At 37.6% G+C, this 19,952-nt stretch overlaps 1 long non-coding RNA gene across 1 annotated transcript; it reads left to right on the top strand.

The window, feature by feature from the left end:
• The first annotated feature begins 796 nt into the window (after nt 1-796).
• LOC306641811 lies at nt 797-13,266 on the top strand. Its single transcript, XR_013758287.1, has 4 exons — nt 797-1,212; nt 2,352-2,422; nt 5,572-5,689; nt 13,007-13,266. It is a non-coding gene; the product is annotated as an uncharacterized lncRNA (long non-coding RNA).
• Nucleotides 13,267-19,952: the final 6,686 nt, after the last annotated feature.

Raw genomic sequence — 19,952 nt, 5'->3', positions numbered from 1 at the left:
TTTTTCATAGGACTTTACATCCTGCTCAATCTATGCTAATTTTATGGCATGATTATTTTGTTTTATAAATATATCAGCCTAATGGACAGTTGGAACACATCCCACTGCCTCATTTAATTTTTTTATTCCTAGAGATTTAAACTGATGAACCAAATTTTTGGTTTTTTTAAAGGCATGTTGATTATAAATAAATCATAAGTATAAATGTACTATGAAGCAGAAAATCTCTGATATATAAGGCATAATTTTATAAATATATTCTTAATCATTTTTCCAGGAATGAAGAAAAAGAAGACTGCAACTAGAAATAGTAAAAGTACCCAAATTATTATCTCCTGGAAGTGCCAAGGATATATGTATGAAGTTTTTTTGTTTGTTTGTTTTTTATTTGTTTTTATATTTTTAACTGGATGGAACATAATGCTTGGTTAATGGCTAAAGTCTGATAGAATACCAAATTTGTCTAAATCTCAAGCTTAGATATTGCTGATGGAAAAATGGAACATAAAGTCCAGATCAGATGTTCCTCAAGTTGGGGGCAGATTCCAGATGGAAAAGCAACTTCATTTGCTAAGCGTCTGACAAAGTGCACACTTCACTTACCTAGAGAAAAGAATTTCGCCTTCCTCATTTTCTGTATTCCTAACTAGACAACCAGCTCCATGAGTTTAAAGAATTATATAGTCTTTTCAAAAATTATTTTCCTACTGCACATTGAAAAGCATTTGAAAAATGCTGTCAATTAAAAGACTGGACATTTAATTAAGAAATATAAAGTTGATTACCTAATGTTCACCTTTAGTATTTTATGAAACTGAAAGGCTACTTACTACCTTTCTTCCTTTCTAGACATGCTTCAGATTTACCGGCCAAATATCTGACCACTTTTCCAGTGTGGTGATGGCTGATCACCTGCTAAGGACTGATACTGGGTACCACAGATAAATAATATGTTGAAAAAGGCATGACTCTACTATGAGGAATGAGGTAGAACTTCAGTTATGAAAGAATAAAGTGATCAGCAAATCCTCTCCCCTTTAAACAACTATAAAGATGGATAAATTTGACAAAAATTATCCGAACCACCTAGAAATCTTTGAAGGCAGTCTGTGAATATAGAAGCTTTGTGGCTGCCGGAAGCTGACTTTATCTGAGGGAGGATAACCTACACTCAGCAGGCATCTTTGCCCAACTTCTGCAGTCCCTGTTGGGGTGAGTGCAATACCAGAGCACTAGACTAGGGAGATCCTGGGAATGTAATTGCCTCTGAGGACCTAGATAAGTATTCCATGCATCCTGGCTGTCTGGAGTTTGTGCACTCATGCAGTAGAGGCCTGAGAAGGCCCAGCCAAAATAAGAACTAAGGCACACTGGAAAAATGCCCAGGCTTACAGCACCAAAGCAAACACAGATCCATGAGTGGAAGCCTTAGAGACAGGAGGTACTGAAGCAAAAACTGACTAATCATTGACCGGTCACCCCTAAGAAGGCAAGCTGAGAAATGAAAATAAGAATTAAAAAAAAAAAAAAAAAAGTCTGAGCAAAGACATTAGCAGCTATACACTGCAGGGATGGGGTGGATGGATTCTGCTGATTGAGTCTAGGCTAGCTAATTTGGGGGGAAAAAAAGGTAAAGGAGGAAGGAGGAAGGAAATACATAAGAAAAGCATCAACCGAAATCCTCAGGAGGAAAAATGCTAAAATTAGAATCAGGGTTGTTATATTGCTGAAAATGTCTGGTGTTCAATAATTTAGAGACATGATTCAAAGCAGAAGCTTTGAATGACCCATCCTCGCAAAGAGATAAAGCAATCAGTGACTATTACCCTGATAGGCCACATAGATTTGATTTAATAAAGATTTCAAAGCAGCTACTGTTAATACAGTCAAAGAATGAACTAAGGAACTGAAAATGATGATAATGACTTAATATATGGAGAATATCAATAAAGAAATCAAAGCTATTTAAAAGTTCCAGATGGAAATTCTGATTTTTAATACCATGTGTTAAGATTATTTACTATATTTTGGTCTCCATATGAGCTCACTTTCTGGATAATTGCAAAGTTAAGTAATTGCCTGGAGAAGGTAAACATTTTTAAAGTCTCTAAGAGGAGGCTTGACTTATTTGATACAACTGCAATAAAATAGTAGTTTGAATCAACATAAAATCCTTCTTGTATCTATTATATGATGTCATGTGGAACTGCCAACACACACTTTTTGATGTAAGACTTTTTCAATATACCTCATTCATAATCAGAACCCTCGTTGTGATATCATTTTTTCCCCAAATCTCTGAATAAATAAATAAAAGTGTGTTGACTTTGATTTAATTGTGTTTTTCTTAGGCACCTGATGACGACAACTCAGGAAGATTCGATTTACTGGTGTGATAGAATTAAATGGCTAATGACTAGAGGTGGGACATTTTTAATTCTAAACTAACAAACTTAATTTCTTCAGCCTTTATGCCCTGACTTGGAGCTCCTGATGTGGTCTGAACTTGTGTTCCAAAGTATTGTTCCCTTCCTATTTCTCTCTTCTCCAACAGAATTGTTCCTATGTAAGCAAGAACCACAGTGTTTTTGTTGCTGTTGTTATGTGTTTTACCAGTTTTACTAATATAGTAACTAAGAGAGGATGGAAAAGAACCTGGGTATAGGATTTGATCCAGATCTTGAAAAGGAAGGATTTTTGAACAACAATGTCATATGTGTGTGTTCCACTTATAAATTCAGGCACTGTGGACAGTATGCCCTAATTCATACACAGTTTATGGAGAAGACCAGAAGACTGACTAGATTCTCAGAGCTTAAGAGTAGGGTGCAAAGGGGAGGCCAGAAATGATAAAATGGAAAATGACAAATTTATCCACTTACCTGAGGAAAACCTGAAACATGGAAAACTTAGTTTTATGGCTTTTAGGATCCTCATAAGATAACTCTCCTTTTGTATCACCCAGCCAGTACATGTTATTTTTCCTAACCTATTCCCTTGGTGTCAAAGAAACCTTTACCTAATTCTAAAAAGAAAAAAAGGACTTGTAATGTTCAAACATGATTTTCAGCCTAGGTACTCTATTCTTTCCTTTTCTTCTCTGTACTTGAGACCCAAACTCCATTCCCTGCTTCTAATTACTCTTCTCTTCTTCAGTTTGTAAAATTTCTTAAGGAAAGAAATGCAAGACTTTCCAGACTAATCTTTCTCCATTTTCCTCATTCCCTATGTCCTCGACTCCAATGTCCATAACCCCCACACTGCCTCTGATTCCCCTGTGGGCTGCCTGGTAGTAACTCTGCGCAGTTCCAGACTCATCCCCCCAGTCTGCTCACAGATTTCTCAGGTTCCTCCATGGCAGGCTATGTTCTCCACCTCTCCTGCGTGTGCAGCGTAATCTTGTGTGGCAGAAAAATGATTATTAATTGAAGGCACAAACAAGGAGAAAGCAGTCGTTATTCTCTATATAGTCAGAAATGTGGACTATATTGTATTAACTCTAACCTATATTCTTCTCATTAAATTCTAAGTAGATTTTCCAATATCAAAGGAAAAGAGCAACACTTTTAGAGCAGTTTTTTTTTTAACCAAATTATGCATTGTTATGGTTTGGATCTTGAATATCCACCAAAGGCCTATGTGTTAAAGTCTTGGACCCCAAGGTGATACTTTGAAGAGGTGGCAGAACCTCAAAGAAGTGGGGCATAGTGGAAAGCTTTGGGTTATTTGGGGTGTGCCCTCAAGGGAATAGGGGAACCCCCATCTCTTCCTCCTTTTCTTTTGCTCCCTGGCTCAAAAAAAGTGAATTGTTTGGCCATACCCAGATTCCTGCCATGATTGTGCTGCCTCGCCACAGGCTCAAAGTAAGAGGGCTAACTGAGCACGGAATAGAACCTCCAAAACTATGAACTAAAATAAATATTTTATCTTTCTCTATTACTAGGTATTTGATTATAGGGACAGAAAGCTGACAAACATAAGTCCATATAAAATATTAAAGGGGGAAGGAGTGATAGTAGAGTGAAACAGACATTATTACCTCATGTACAAGTATGACCACATGACCAACGTGATCCTGCATTATGTATAATCAGAAAAATGAGAGATTACACTCTATTTATGTATGATCTATCAAAATATATAAATGATTTCTACTGTCATGTCTAACTAATTAGAACAAATAAAAATTTAAAAATTTTTAAAAAGAAAAAAAAAGATATTACTATAGAGTAGGTCAAGAACATACCATTCATTAAGGTGAACTATAGACAAAATTAGTATGCTTCTAAAATTATTAACATCTTAAATATAAAACCAACAGCACAGGATTAAATATATGTGAAAATATTTTAATATTCAATGTATGTACAAAACAATATTCCAAATATTAATCCTAAAGCTCAGAATCCTAGACTCCAGCTTCACACTTCCCCTCAGATACGACTCCAACTAAAACAGATCTTACACCCTTGAACTTTATCTTTCTGCTACTACTTATAACTAATTTTTAAAGTGCAATTTAAGTGTATCCCTCCAAAGAATTGGGGCAAAGTTCTCATCTGTAATCTAGTGGAAAAAGATAATCTTTATGTAGTTTTTGAAACATTTATGATATGGAATATGTAAAATAAAATAATGTTTACTGTAGCTCTTTCCCTGCCCCCTCCTGGTCTTTGAAACCCTGTAATTTCTGACCCAATTTTCCTTTCACTCAGTCAATTCATCTTTCATCTGGACTCTCCTGAAGAAACAAGACATTAATTGGACTTGCCATTGTGTCTTGGACTATTTTGGTGACAATTTTCTGTGACAGGGAAAAAGAGTTGCTAATTCATTGCTTCAGGAAATGAAGGCCTAATAGCCTCACATCTGGTAAATTATGGCCTTCCTGCTCCTTGAGGCAGCAACAGTACACACAGCATTATTTGGAATTAAGAGAAAACAGCGAAGGAAATCAATTTTTAGATTTGCTGTGGACTCTTTAAAAAAAAAGCATAAAGATTTACAAGCCAAGAGCATTTTCTTTATAAAAGCATCCATTGTCTAAGACATAGGATCGAGTCAGCCAGAGGATAAATTAAGTGAAAAACCCTTCCAGTATCTTAATGGAAACTCTGAAAGGTCACCCTAGAGTTAGATCATGTGGCTTTGCTTCCTGCCCCTTGGGGTGGGGGCCATGTGTAAATTGTGCAACTGAAATGGTATAGTTCTTCAGGCCTCTGGGGGAAATGACAAAGAAAGATTGATTTTGCTCCGAGTGGAGATCACATTGCATAATGGATGGGAAATTCAGTTTGGCCCCTTTTACATGACACATGGACAAATCAGGGTACAATAGAAGCATGAACAAGGCTGGGTTTGGGGGGGGGGCATCCCTCAAAGGACACACATAGGACATGATAGCTCTCATCATAAAGAATTACAAGATTTCTTGTATAGAAATTGAGACCTCTCTCCCCAGTTTGTCCCAATGCTGGAATTGCTTGCGAACAGCTTTTATCACATCAATACTAATTTGCATGATGGACTTTTCAAATCACCCACATGACTACCCTATTTGTTGCTATCTAGTTCACAAGGAAAAATGAACTATGATGACCAAATGTGCAAACTGGAGGATTTCGATGGTGGAAATAGGAGATCTGGCAAAAACAAGCCTAATATCCAACAAGTGCACCGGTCCTTACAGGTGAGGGCTCCTTTTATCCTAGCAGAACAGTGACAAGCGCGATCACAGTGTGGGAAATACTCCCACTTAATCCTCTGTAATTCCCAGTTGGAATAATTAATTTTACAAAGGGTCATGCTTCCTCTCTCTGGTATTTCTATTGAGAGCTTTATGACATTGACACGTGTCCATTATGATTCATTTTGACAGCTCCTTTCACCTAAAGCTGAGAACATTCATTGACTTTGGTCACTGATTTTGGTGCTGCCAATGAGGTGTAGCTGCAGTGTTTCCTTGATCACAGATCACAGAAAACAGCATGTGCTTAAGTAGGAAGAAAGAAAGGGAGAGAGTCTGTGGATTTAGAAATCATTCTGCTTATCTAACCCTGGGCTTTGTTCCATACAGATGGACATTAGGAAGTGAGGTTATCAACAGAGCTAGTGGACACTAAGATCAGCAATTCCAATGAAAACTAGAAGATATAGAAGATACATTGCATTTTAGCATCAGATGCTGGAAAAACAAAAGGATAGAGTCTGTCTGAGGGCCTCACACATGACCTGTGTCTGCTGCTATTCTTTTTACTTACTGCTATGGTTTGGATCTTAAGTATCTCCCAAAGGCCCAAGTATTAAACCCTTGATCCCCAGTGTGACACTATTGGGAAGTGGTGGAGTCATTAGAAGGTAGAGCCCAGTGGGCAGTCCTTGGGTCTTTGGACGCATGCCCGTGAAGGGGACTACAGGACCCTGGCCCTTTCTCTCTCTCCTTCACTTCCTGGACATGAGATAAGTGCTGCCTCATCACAGCCCCTAAAGCAACAGGGCAAACCAATCATGGGCTGAAGCATCCGAAACTGTGAACCAAAATAAAACTTTTCTCTTTGTAGGTTGATTATCTCGGGCATTTGTTGCAGTGACAGAAAATTGACATTCTCAATAAATGTGCCATGTTTGGATATCTGCTTACCTGAAGGCCTTTAACTAATTGGCTGAAATAATTAACATGTTTTTCTAACCTCCCTCCCACTCTTAAAACCAGACAACTGTCATTGTGTTTTTTTTTTTTATTTAAATATCCAAACAAAACTTTGAAAATTCACTGGCCTATATCCAAAAACAAATCTTGAGACTTAAATAAATAAAACTTTTCTAGTTCCACTGTTTCCAAGGGAAATGAATGATTTTTACTGTTGCTATTATTTAAGTTTTGGGGGAGATGTATGTTATAAATGTATAACATAATATAGGATCTGCAAAGTTCAAATCTATGATCATTTTTCAAATTGTTTTCATGTTTTCCATCTCATTTTGTCTTCCCATTGACCTTGTGACGTGGCAAGTGCAAATATCCTCTTTGTGCACATATGGAAATGGAGACCTGGATTATTATTTAAGTTGTTTTGCCAAGGCTCCTAATAAAGTCAGAAATAGAACATTAGAAAATAACCTGACCATGGACTGTTCCATGCCAGGTCTTCCCTTTGTATGGGAGGCAGGCCTCTTTTTGTCTGAGGACCCAGAAAACATCCTAGTCTTCTTTAGTAGTAAGGAAAGAGAGACAATGAGAGAGACAGGGAAAAAGCAGGGAGAGAAAACTTAGTGTTCACTATGTGACTAGTCTGTTCAAAGCTCTGATACACAATAATTCAATTATCATAATAGGTTCATAAGGTAGCTACTATTTTTGTGGGGTATTAAGAAAATGATACCCAAAGGAAATATAGGGCTTGCCCAATCTGACACACCTGTTAAATGATAAAACTGGGGTTTGAACCCAGGAAATCTGGCTCTTGAATCATTGCTCTTACCCACTATACTTGATTCCCTCTTTAAATTCAACAAAATTTCTTTCTCTCCCTCAATATTAAGCCCAACCTTGGCTACATATAAGCCCTAGTAAATGCTTTATGGATTGGGAAACTAGAGATCGTACCCTGCCATCATATGTCCTTGACTCTGAGTCTAGAACTGGGTTTTCCAACCTCTGTACAACTGAGATCTCTATTTGGATAATATTTTGTGGTGAGAGTTATCCTGTGCATGGCAGGATGTAGCCTCTACCCGTTAGATGCCAGTAGTATCCCCCAATTGTGATAATGAAAAATTTCTCCACACATTACCAAATATTCATGGAAGCAGAGGCAGAAGGATGGAGAAATCAACCCTGGCTTGAAAACTCCTGGCCTAGGACATAGACAGGAGGTACAACTTTGAAGATGACATGGCTGCTAGACCATTCCAGGATTCCAGTATCAACAATGCTCCCCTCTGTCTATTTTGGTGCCAATTCCATGCCATTTTTGTTGCTATTGCTTTGTAGTATAGTTGAAGGTCTGGTATTGCAATACTCCCTGCTTCACTCTTCCTGCTAAGTATTGCTTTAGTTATTCTGGGTTTCTTATTCTTCCAGATGAATTTCATGATTGCTTGCTCTATTTCTGTAAGGTACGTCATTGGGATTTTAATTGGAATTGCATTGAATCTGTATAGCACTTTTGGTAGTATGGCCATTTTGACAATATTAGTTCTGCCTATCGAAGAACATGGGAGATCTTTCCATCTTCTAAGGCTTTCTTTAATTTCTTTCTTTAGTGTTCTGTAGTTCTTATTGTAGAGGTCTTTTGCCTCTTTTGTGAGATTGATGCCCAAGTATTTTTTTTTTTTTAAGCTATTGTGAATAGGGTAGTTTTCCTTTTTTTTTTTTTTTTTGCGGTACTGGGGATCGAACTCAGGGCCTTAGTGCTTGAGAGGCAAGCACTCTACCAGCTGAGCTATCTCCCCAGCCCTGGGGTAGTTTTCCTAATTTCTCTTTCTGAAGATTCATAACTTATGTATAAAAATGCATTGGATTTATGAGCATTGATCTTGTAACCTGCTACTTTACTGAATTCACTTATGAGTTCTAAAAGTTTTCTGGTGGAATTTTCTGGCTCCTCTAAATATATAATCATGTCATCAGCAAATAGGGATAGTTTGAGTTCTTCTTTTCCTATTGGTATCCCTTTAATTTCCTTGGTCTGCCTAATTGCTCTGGCTAGAGTTTCGAGGACAATGTTGAATAGAAGTGGTGAAAGAGGGCACAATTTTCTCATACTAGACAAAGGTGCCAAAAACATGCAATAGAGAAAAGATAGCCTCTTCAATAAATGGTGCTGTGAAAACTGGAAATCCATATGCAACAGAATGAAACTAAACCCCTATCTCTCACCCTGCACAAAAATCAACTCAAAATGGATCAAGGACCTTGAAATCAGACCAGAGACCCTGCATCTTATAGAAAAAAAAAGTAGGCCCAAATCTTCAACTTGTTAGCTTAGGATCAGACTTCCTTAACAGGACTCCCATAGCACAAGAAATAAAAGCTAGAATCAACCACTGGGATAGGTTCAAACTAAACAGCTTTCTCTCAGCAAAGGAAACTATCAGCAATGCAAAGAGAGAGCCTACAGAGTGGGAGTAAATCTTTGCCACTCATACTTCATTCAGATAGAGCACTAATTTCCAGAATATATATAGAACTCCAAAAAACTCTACACGAAGAATACAAATAACCCAATCAACAAATGGGCTAAGGATATGAACAGACACTTCACAGAAGAAGATCTACAAGCAATCAACAAACATATGAAAAAATGCTCACCATCTTTAGTAATAAGAGAAATGCAAATCAAAACTACCCTAAGATTCCATCTCACCCCAAGTAGAATGACAATTATCAAGAATACAAGCAACAATAGGTGTTGGCGAGGATGTGGAGGAAAAGGTACACTCATACATTGCTGGTGGGGCTACTAATTAGTGCAGCCACTCTGGAAAGCAGTATGGAGATTCCTCAGAAAGCTTGGAATGGAACCACCATTTGACCCAGCTATACCACTCGTTGGCCTATACCCAAAGGACTTAAAATCAGCATACCATGGAATATTACTCAGCCATAAAGAATAATAAAATTATGGCATTAGCAAGCAAATGGATGCAGTTGGAGAATATCATGCTAACTGAGATAAGCCAATCTCAAAAAAATGAATGATTTCACTGATAATCGGATGATGACATATATAGGGGGTGGAAAGGGGAAAAGAATGGAGGAAGGAGGGATTCTATAGAGGGATAAGAGGGGTGGGAGGGGTGGGGGTGAGAAAAAAATAACAGAATAAATCAAAAACTATTAACCTAGGTAAATGTATGATTACACAAATGGTATGCCTCTACTTCATGTAAAAACAGAGAGAAGATATATCCCATTTGTTTACAATAAAAATGAATTAAAAAAAAAAAGAATGCTCCCCTCTGACTTCCTTCTCTTAATATAATCTGGAACAGGGAATGAATATGGTAGAATAAATTACATCTTAACTTCTTTCCCTGAGGTGAGAGAGCAGAATAAAAGATGCTCCAAAACCTCTGCTGGCCTTTCTAAAAATCAGAAAAAGAAAAAAATATGGTAGAATAAATTACAGATAAGCTTCCATCCTTAAGAAAGCTTGAGATTACTGAAAATCACAAATATACCGTACATCTTAACTTCTTTCCCTGAGGTGAGAGAGCAGAATAAAATCAACATTATATGGACAGGAGACTCTCAATGGGAGTGCCCTGTGGTCTTTACCTCCTCTCCCAACGGCAACACTTGTTGGGATATGTCTTTGCAACCAGGTAATGTTCTGACTTTGTGGGGAAAGGACTACATGGGTGGGGAATTCCTGAAAGGAAGCGGGTCATATAGTAGGTTCTGATGCTCCCAGATGGCTACATACTGGTGCACGTAGCATATCCCTGAAAATGAGAGAGAGAGAGAGGAATCAAGCTCACCATGAGGTAATGGACCTGATGCCTAGATGAACTGAGACACAGGAATTTTCCCATCAGGACCTGACTTCAGGATGATGTTGCTTTGGCATGTAGCTGTAAGGACACTGGATGGAGAAAATCCAGAAAAAGCTTATCTTTCCACATGGGAGGCCTATGTGTATTTTCTGAGTCATCTGAAACACGAAGTGTAGGACTTTCCTGATGGATAAGGAAACCTGATGTACTCATTTATTATAACAATGAGGTCATTGGAAGACCCATAAAACTGAAGCTTGCTATCCAAGTTCAGATCTAGTTTGTTATTCAGATAGTGGTTCCAAGCTTATTTAACAAGCCAGTTTTGACAAGTTGAATTTCTTTATAGGATGTTTGTTTAATTGTAGCAAAGCCACCCTATCATAAAAGTGTTTCCAACTGTGTAGAGAAAACTGAAGTCAAAAGGATTTTTCACTGTGAGATTTATACATCCTTCAAATGAAGACTTTCTGAGTCAGAGTTCCATTAGGTATCTAAGAAGACACTCCAAACCTTTGCTGGCCTTTCTAAAAATCAGAAAAAGAAAAAATATGGTAGAATAAATTACAGATAAGCTTCCACCTTTAAGAAAGCTTGGGATTACTGAAAATCACAAATATACCATACATCTTAACTTCTTTCCCTGAGGTGAGAGAGCAGAATAAAATCAACATTATATGGACAGGAGACTCTCAATGGGAGTGCCCAATAATTTTTTTAAAAGTTTACTAATGAATGTCATTTTCATCACTCCCAACAGCAATATGAAGTATCTGGGCTTTATAGAGATTTGGAGTTGAGTCCAAATTTCTTCTGGACCTTCACTGAGCCACAGAACTTTCCTAAGCCTCATTTCTACATGTAAGCACATAGATAATACCTGTTACATAAGGCTATAAATATATTTCTAAAGTAGATATTTTTAAAACTTATCAAAATACTTGCATTGGAATAGAAGCTATTATTATAACATTATTATCCCTAATATCCTTATGATACTCACTTAGACAATAGATACCTGCTTTTCCCAGGATTTGAAGTTTCACTTTATTCTTCTGGTCAAACTACAATTTTGCCTATTTTACTGAGTTGTACACCACTGGGAGAGGGGGGGAAATATGACTAATTTTATCACTGATAATGGATTCATATTAAAAAGTGACTCATTACCATATTACACATTCTGAATGATGTATCTGTTTGGCTTAGGAGAAGCATATGTAAATTTTCATAGGTATCAAACCACAAATCATTGCTAAACACAATTTACTCTTATATGCATTGACTTTTGACGATTTGAGAAAATACAAGTCAGATATTTTAAGAACCCATTTCAAAGAGATGCTAATTTTGATCTTATTCATAATATCAGAAGGCAGACACAGTGCCTAAGGTGGACACTCCATGCTTTGACACTAATCAGGCAAGAGAGATTCAGAAAAAAAAAAAAATGAGCTTCCTTAGTGAGTAAGAGGCCTTATCATTGAAATGAGAGATTAAACAACCAAGAGGACCGCTCTACCTCTTCCATCCTCTTCAAAAGGATCAATATAATAAGAGCAAATTATTACAATATGCGGGCACTCTATGCCAAGGACTGTTCTTTGTGCTTTTTATATATTAACTTGTTAAATTCCACAACAATTGTATGGGATAAGAACTTCTTATATTATCTCCATTATACAGATGAGAAACTGATGTCAAAGAGACATAAAAAATTTTGCCTTGGTGCACAGGGGAGGGGCGATTGGAATTTAGACAGCTTGGCTCCCAGACCAGACATCTATCCCCTTCCCTTCCTTGACCTTCTGCTTTCTTAGTGCGCTACACTGGTTCTGAAAGGATGACAGTGGATGGTAAATAGGATTGAATCCTCTACAAAGACAACTGAGGCATTTGGATTTACCCCAAATCATGGTCAACCAAGGGAAAAATTCAACCCACTGAAAATACTAACATGAAATTAATGGAAATAACATTTTAAAATTGCATCATGTTAGCATCTACATAGTTAAGATGGTCAGCAAGATTAAAATAATTATGTAGGAAATTTAGATTTCAGGACCCACTTACCACAAAATGAGCAGAAAGTTTTACTTAAAAAAATTTGGCATGAATATGTCTTCAGTTGTAGGATTTCCTTGAGAAAACAAATCAACTTTAAAAATAAAGTGATTTTTTATTTTCTTCATCTTAAATATACACAAGAAATAAGAAATTAAATTTAAGATCAATTGAAGGAAATGTGAGTTTTTGAGTAATGAACATGCTATTAGCAAAAGAGGTAAACATTTATATACATTTATATACATTTAATTATTGTGGTAATTAAAAACAGCCGTAGGCATTAGACAATTTGTAAATGAATGAATGGTGCACCCCATGTGCCATATCACTAAACAGATACTAGCATATCTAACACACTATTCACAATAGATAAAAAGTGGAACCAGCACAAACATCTGTCAATACGCCAACAAATAAAATGTGTTTTATCCACAATCAGAATATTATGCAGTCACAAAAATGGATGAACTACTGATATATTCTATCATATGGAAGAACCTCAAAAATGTGACCTGAAGCAAAAAAAATAAAAACGAGGTAAGAAAGGTTCCATATTATATAATTCTGTTTATGCAAAACTAGAGAGACAGAAAGTAGATTAGAGATTGACCCAGGGTCTGGGGGAGGGAAGAATGAGTAATGACTGCTAATTGGAATGAGGTTTTCGTTGGGGATTGAATTTGTTTTGAAGCTTGTTAGAGAAGGCATTGTACAATAGTATGAGAGAATTTATTGTATGTCACAATGCTGTGTACTTTAGTAATGGTGTATTATGTAAACCTCTACATGGGTAAATAGATATAGATACATTTATAGGTGGTGGCAGTGGAAGTGGAAGCAAGGAAGTAAGAGATAGAGGAGAAGAGAAAGACAAAAATACACACACAGATAAAGCAACTGGCACAATACACTTGAAAAGGGACAGGTCCTATACGTAGCCAGGGAACTGAGCCTGATGGGGTCCATATGGCCCCCAGTTATTTGCTCACTAGGATGGTAGAGGTGCAGCTTTTTCCACTGGGCACAGGAAAGGAAGACTGGTACATGACAGCTGTGGTAGGCTGAATAGTGGCCTTCCCTGAAAGGAAAAACTGGGACTCTGAGAACAGTTAGGAGCTATTTACACTCAGAAAGGAAATACTGCAATATTTCAGCAACAAAGATTAATACCTCTAAATTTCAGCCCTTATTGGAATGAAACTCAGTTGAAACTTTCAAAACAAAACAGCATACCCTCCTTGCTCATGTGATGTGAAAACTATCCCAGTTTCATAATGATAGCTATCCTTGGCTCAGTGCAGTCAGTCGAGGTCACTAAGAAGAAAACAAAGGTGCTTTGGTTTAAAACTGGTCCTCTCTGAACTTTACAGCTACCTCTGCACAATATGTTGTAACTAACTGAGGAGTCTCCTCTTCTCTGAATAAAAACAGAAGCTGCCAGTCATACTGGGTAGGCAGAGTGAGACAGGCCTCTTCTACTTCATTCTATTGGTCAGAACAGGTAACATGACACTCATCCCATCAAGAAGTAGAGTTTTATTCATGAATTCTGAAAAACATACTTTATCATCTCTACTCAGCTAGATTGTCACTCCAGGAAAATGGCTAATGTCTTTTTCTCCATAAAGTTTTGTCTGTCCCTTGTATAATAACTGCTCACTATATAGATTTTCATGGCCCACCACGTTTGCTTTTTGACATCTTCCTGTAGTGGATTTCTTCCACTTTTTTCTTGCCTTCTTTCTTCTTCATTAAATAAACTTACCATAGAATTGAGGTTAGAGGATATTAAGGAAGGAGAACACAAAATGATAGAAAAACATACTCTTTCATCTTTCCAGTTGAATTGTAGAATACTGCAGCAGAAACATATGGTCTTTGCATTTGTTGAGTTAGATTTGTTCATCATTTGCTCTCCAAGCTACCAGATTTGATTCTCTTGCCTCAGAATTTCTATAGGGATGACACTGACTTTCCTGTTGAACTTATAGAATCACAACTATCTTTTCTTTCTCTTAAATGCAGAGAAAGAGATGAGAAAGCAAGCCAAGGACTGATGCCCAGATGTCTTAGTCTCCCCTTACATGAACAATCTTAACAGTGTATTTAAAGGAGAGTTAACCAACCTACAGAAAATATTTTCTGGATGATTTCCTTTGGTATCCCATGCAACCCATGGGTCATCTTGGGTTTGGTCTGAAAAATTACATTAACCTCACTCAAGAAGTTATATAGATGGCAAATAGGCAAATGTAAAAGCAAGTTTTCAAGGAAATAAAAATTAAAACAAAAATGAGGAACCACTTCATGCCTATTCATATGGCTAAAATCCAAAACACTGACAACACCAAATGTTGACAAGGATGTGGATCAATAGGAAATTTCATTTCTTACCAGTAGGAATCCAAAATGGTATAGCCACTTTGGGTGACAGTTGGCAATTCATTATAAACTAAATATACTCCAACCATAAAATCCAGCAGACATACTCATTGGTATTCATCCTAAAGTGTTGAAAATGTATGTCCAAAAAAATAAAAAAGAACAGAGCATGGATGCTGTTTATAGCAGCTTTTTCTATAATTGCCCAAACTTGAAAGTAACCAACACTAACATATAAGTGAATGAATAAAAAAAAAAAATAAATAAAAAAAAACACACAAACAAAACAAGCAAAAAACTGTGGTGCATCCAAATAGGATATTTTTCAGTATTCATAAGGAATGAGTTATTGAGCCATGAAAAAATATACAGGAACTTTAAATGCATATTAACAAGTAAAGAAGTCACTTTGGAAACCTACATACTGTATAATTCCAACTACATGACATTCTGGAAAAGTGAAACTATGGCAATAGTAAAAATATCAGTAATTGCCAAGGGTTAAATAGAACACAGAGAATTTTTAGAACAGTTAAAATAGTCCGTGTGATTTTATAAGGATGAATACATGTCATTACACATTTGTCCAAATCCACGGAATGTATGAGACCAAGAGTAAGTTCTAAGGTTAAACTATGAACTTTGAGTGACAACGATGTGTCAATGTAGGTTCATCGACAGGTAACAAGGGAACCACTCTGGTGGGGCTGTTCAAGTGGAGAAGGCTGTGGGCATGCATGGGGTGTAGGTGAAAAGGTTGTACTTTCCTTGTTGTGAACTACTCTAAAATAATTGTCCTAAATGTATTCTAAAAATCACATTTACTTCAGTCTGCGACTATTTGAGAAGAATTAAAGTTTAAAAATCAAGGCATACGTTTGTCACAAAATGCCACAGGGCATGCTTTTGTTTAAATCATTTTCCTTGATCTGGGTCAAAAAATGTTAATGTCTTAATCTGGATGATAAATGTATGCTGTTTTCTTTCAAGGAAGGGTGTGCAAAATGGTACTGGCTCAAGTTGTCTCTTGGTTTTCTTTGGCTCTTGGAACCCTCTTGGAGGTACAGGACCCGAGGGTGTGTAATGGAGATACATTTCTGAGTGCACAAGGTTAGAGAGAAGAAGGAGGTGGCAAAGAAAAATTCAATAAGTATCAGAGTACATGCTTAATGCTGAAACCTGATCATTACTTACTCTGCCCACCACCCAATCTTCGTGATCTGAGAACCAAGAAAACCCAGGAGAGGTGTGGCGAGATCAAATGAGGTGATGCGTGTAAAATTGTTAAATTGTGAAATGCTGTGTGGTGCTGGTATAGTGATGTTAATTGTAAAATTCAGTGTATTTTCACTCTGATCACAGAATGTAGGCTCTATGGAGGAACTATGGGAGAAGAATATAAAAGATATAGGATTCATAATCCTTGTACTTAATCTTACAAATAGGGGACAAAACACATCAGTAGGGTGGTAGGAGAACTAGTTCAAGGGGAAAATACACCATCTGCAAACCCACAGGCTGTAGAATGTAGGAATGGCCAGAGGAAGGGTGTTAAGTGAGGACTCTTGGGTCCCAGTAAAAGTTCCTCTCAGCCTTGTCTCTCATGTTCTGTTTTAGCTGTTTTTCTTGAGCTCCTGTTATTGTCAAATCCTTTCAAGTGCACTGTTTTAGTTAATGCTCACAATAATTTAAGCGTCCTCATTTTATAAATAAACTCTGCTTCAGAGAAGTTAAATAAACATTCCCAAGATGACATAATTAAGTGACGAAACTTGGTTTAACTCTAAGCAAGTCTCTCTGAGATAAATCCACCAGGCCACCCCACTTTCTTTTTTAACAGGGAAACATGTCTATGCATCAACTCCTCCTTAACTGAATGAGAAATAGCATCAAAGAGGCAATCCCATTGATCCTAAATCCTCCATGCCCAGATAAACCTGTGGCTCAGGAAGAGCTGCAGGTCAGCAGCAAGATCCCAGGACCTTTCTGAGAAATGTCACTCTTTTATAAACAATAGTCCACACTGGCATTCTTACTAGGTGCTTTGGTTCTCATGATGTAGAAATGGTAACAAGATGGGACTTAATTGTTAGTCCGTTGGGCTCTGTCCTTCAGAGACACACTGTGTCTCTCCTGCTGGTGGACTTCTGGAGCTGACATCCTGACTGTGACCAAACCTGCATGAGTAATCTATATCCTCTACATAGCACGTCATACAAGGTAGGTACACACAGTTCTGTTGAATTTGTTCTATTCAAAGAGCAGTCTGGTGTAGGAGTTAAGCGTAGTCTATGGTAACAGAAAACCTGGAATCGAATCCCACATCCAGTACTATTGGCTGTAAAATCTTAAGTTGCTTAATGACACTGGGTTTTCTTTTCTGTAATAAAGGAAATTAATAGTGACTACTTTGTAGGGTTGTTAATCATCTGAGTAAACTTGAGCAAAGTTCTTAGCATAGAGAAAGTGCTGAATAAACTTTATTTTGTATATTATTTAATACAGTGGTGTTTAGTGTCAGAAAACAAAAAACTCAATTTTTACATATTTAATAAATTCTAATACTTTATATAATACAAGATCAAAGAGCCAGATATCCTCAATTTGTGTTTCAGTCTTCTGTATTTCATTGGGTGTTTGTTTTTGCTTACTCATTTTTATGATTTGGAAGTACTGGAAGTAAATAGCATGCGAAACAGCATGCCAGTTTTGAATTGTCTCTAAATCTGCTGCCCCTTGTTCTGTTGGGAGTCTATGTTTTCCTAGTAATTCTTCAAAGATGATGATGATGATGATGCGATGATGATGATAAATACTTTGTTTCATGGATTAAGTACTAACCCACCTTTTCCCTAGTGTACACCTCATGTAAGTGATTCTCTGGGCTTCTGGTGGGCCTGGAGATGGTGACCACAATCATAATTTTACTTCCACTCTAATATAGGAGCTCTGCTCCAGTCGTTAGCTCTCTATTTAGTTTCAAGTTAAGCCAGTTCTTCTTCTTCTCTAAACCCAGGTAAGAAATTAAAATAACCATTTGAGTGTTTAAATGTCTTCATGCTTCCTTCAAATGTACAGAGAAAAAAATAGCTTCTTTATTTTGTTGTACAATGTTCTCATTGCCATCCAAAGTCTCCACCCATGTATAGCAGGGTTAGAAAATAAAGCCTCCCCCAAAAAAGATTGCTTATTTTTTTCTAGGATTGGTGATAGTTCAACACAACAATGGAAACAACCTCCATATGTCAGGCGTTTATGAATACAGTCCTTCCTTTGTATTCTCCTTGTTCTCTTTACAAGGTTATCAGGGCATGTGTTGGGCCCACATTGGTGGGGATCCGTATTTGGGCTCTAGAAATGTGACTTTGTTCCACAAAGGGTTCCATAGTGATGGTTGTCTTTCCTGACACTTCCTTGTGCTGCCGCTCTCTTAACCTTGTGTTGGAGCTAATTGGGGGTCAGGTGACCTCCCTGCTGACCTGTCCACATCTCTCCTGGGAATGAGAAACCTCTGAGGTCTCCCTGTGACTCCAATTTATTTCCAAGCCCAGAGGGTCTGCCCTAAATCTATCACCAAAGTCTATCACCAAAGAGAACTTTTTTTCTGTGACTGTCTGAATAACTCTTTTGACATGAATGCATACTTCCCTGGCTGGTGCCCTGGTAGCCTGCAGGATGCTCTTCCCTCTGAACCTAAACCTGAAATTGGGGCTGAAGCCCCTCTGCCCTCATCATTTCTCCAACACAGTCTATCTTTACACTCCTCAACTATCTTCTAGGTGCATCCAGCTAGATTCAAAATCAGATTCTATCTTGAGGATACTCGCATGAGCACACTTCATCAGTGCTGCATACTGTTGCCAGACACCGTTGAGTACCATGTTGAGTAAGGTACCTCCTGAGCTTCTAATCACATAGGGGGTTATTGTAAAATATGTATTTTATACTTAGTGGGTTGGTGAGGAGGCAGAGACAGAGACAGAGGCAAACCACCCACAGAAGAGCCACTGACCTTGCCTCACAGATGGGGCTTCAGAGGTGGCTTGGTGGAGTAGGGGCCACCTAGTTTTCTTCTAAGGGTAGCAATGATCTCTGATCCAACCCAGGAGGTGAGGATTGTTAACGCCCTGTTAATGTACTAGTGGACTTACTATGTGGGGGCCATTGAGAGCTCTGCCACCCCAGATAATTCCTACCTGGGAAGAGGAAACTTCAAGACCAGGATCTCACCATTTCTTTCTCTGACTACAAAATCATCTCTTCGTTTAAATCTGGGCTAGGAGAGCTCACAGGAGACAAGCTTCTTAAGGAGATTCCAACCGCTTTCTCAGCAGATGAGCCAGAAATGAGAACAGCTGTTCTCCACAGAGTTTTGACATTTCTGGTCTTAGAAAGCCAATCAAAAACTGGAAGGAAAAAATAAAAGGGAAGGGAGAGCCAGTAAAAATGGGAAGGGATGTAAGATATTTCCCCAAAATGAGGGGTTGGTTCTGATGTTATGTAAAAGATACCAGTCTGAAAGAATACTGTTACCCAAGTTTATCATTTTGATTTTTGTCTAACAGCTGAAAATAGGGTCTCTCTTCTTCTAACTCTCTCCCCACCCACCATTTGGCAATTTAGTGCACTTGTATGGTTGGAGTCATTGTTTTCCTCATCTGTCACATTTTGTTATTTATTTAAATATGGAATCAGGAAATTCACATTGAAATTAAACATCTTGTTTCCTATGGCTGAACGCCAGAAAGAATTTGTCTTTGGAAGGCTGATTACAAAACACAAAACAGTTTTTCTTTTTTTTCTTTTTTTGGTGTAATGTCTTTCCTACTTAATTACACCAAGTGATTAGTAACTGATTATGACTGAGTCACCAGGCACTCACATCCATAGAAACGAATAGCTTAAGTATCTTAATATATTAGGGATAGAACTAATATCTGTTAAAACAGCTTGCATCTCAAGTATGGCATCTAGGTTAAAAGGAACCCAAAGAAGAAAAAAGA

This window comes from Sciurus vulgaris (assembly GCF_902686455.1).
Source record: "Sciurus vulgaris genome assembly, chromosome: 12".
NCBI lineage: Eukaryota > Metazoa > Chordata > Mammalia > Rodentia > Sciuridae > Sciurus > Sciurus vulgaris.
Note: the sequence above shows the minus strand (reverse complement) of the source record. Positions and strands in the feature narration are given on the sequence as shown.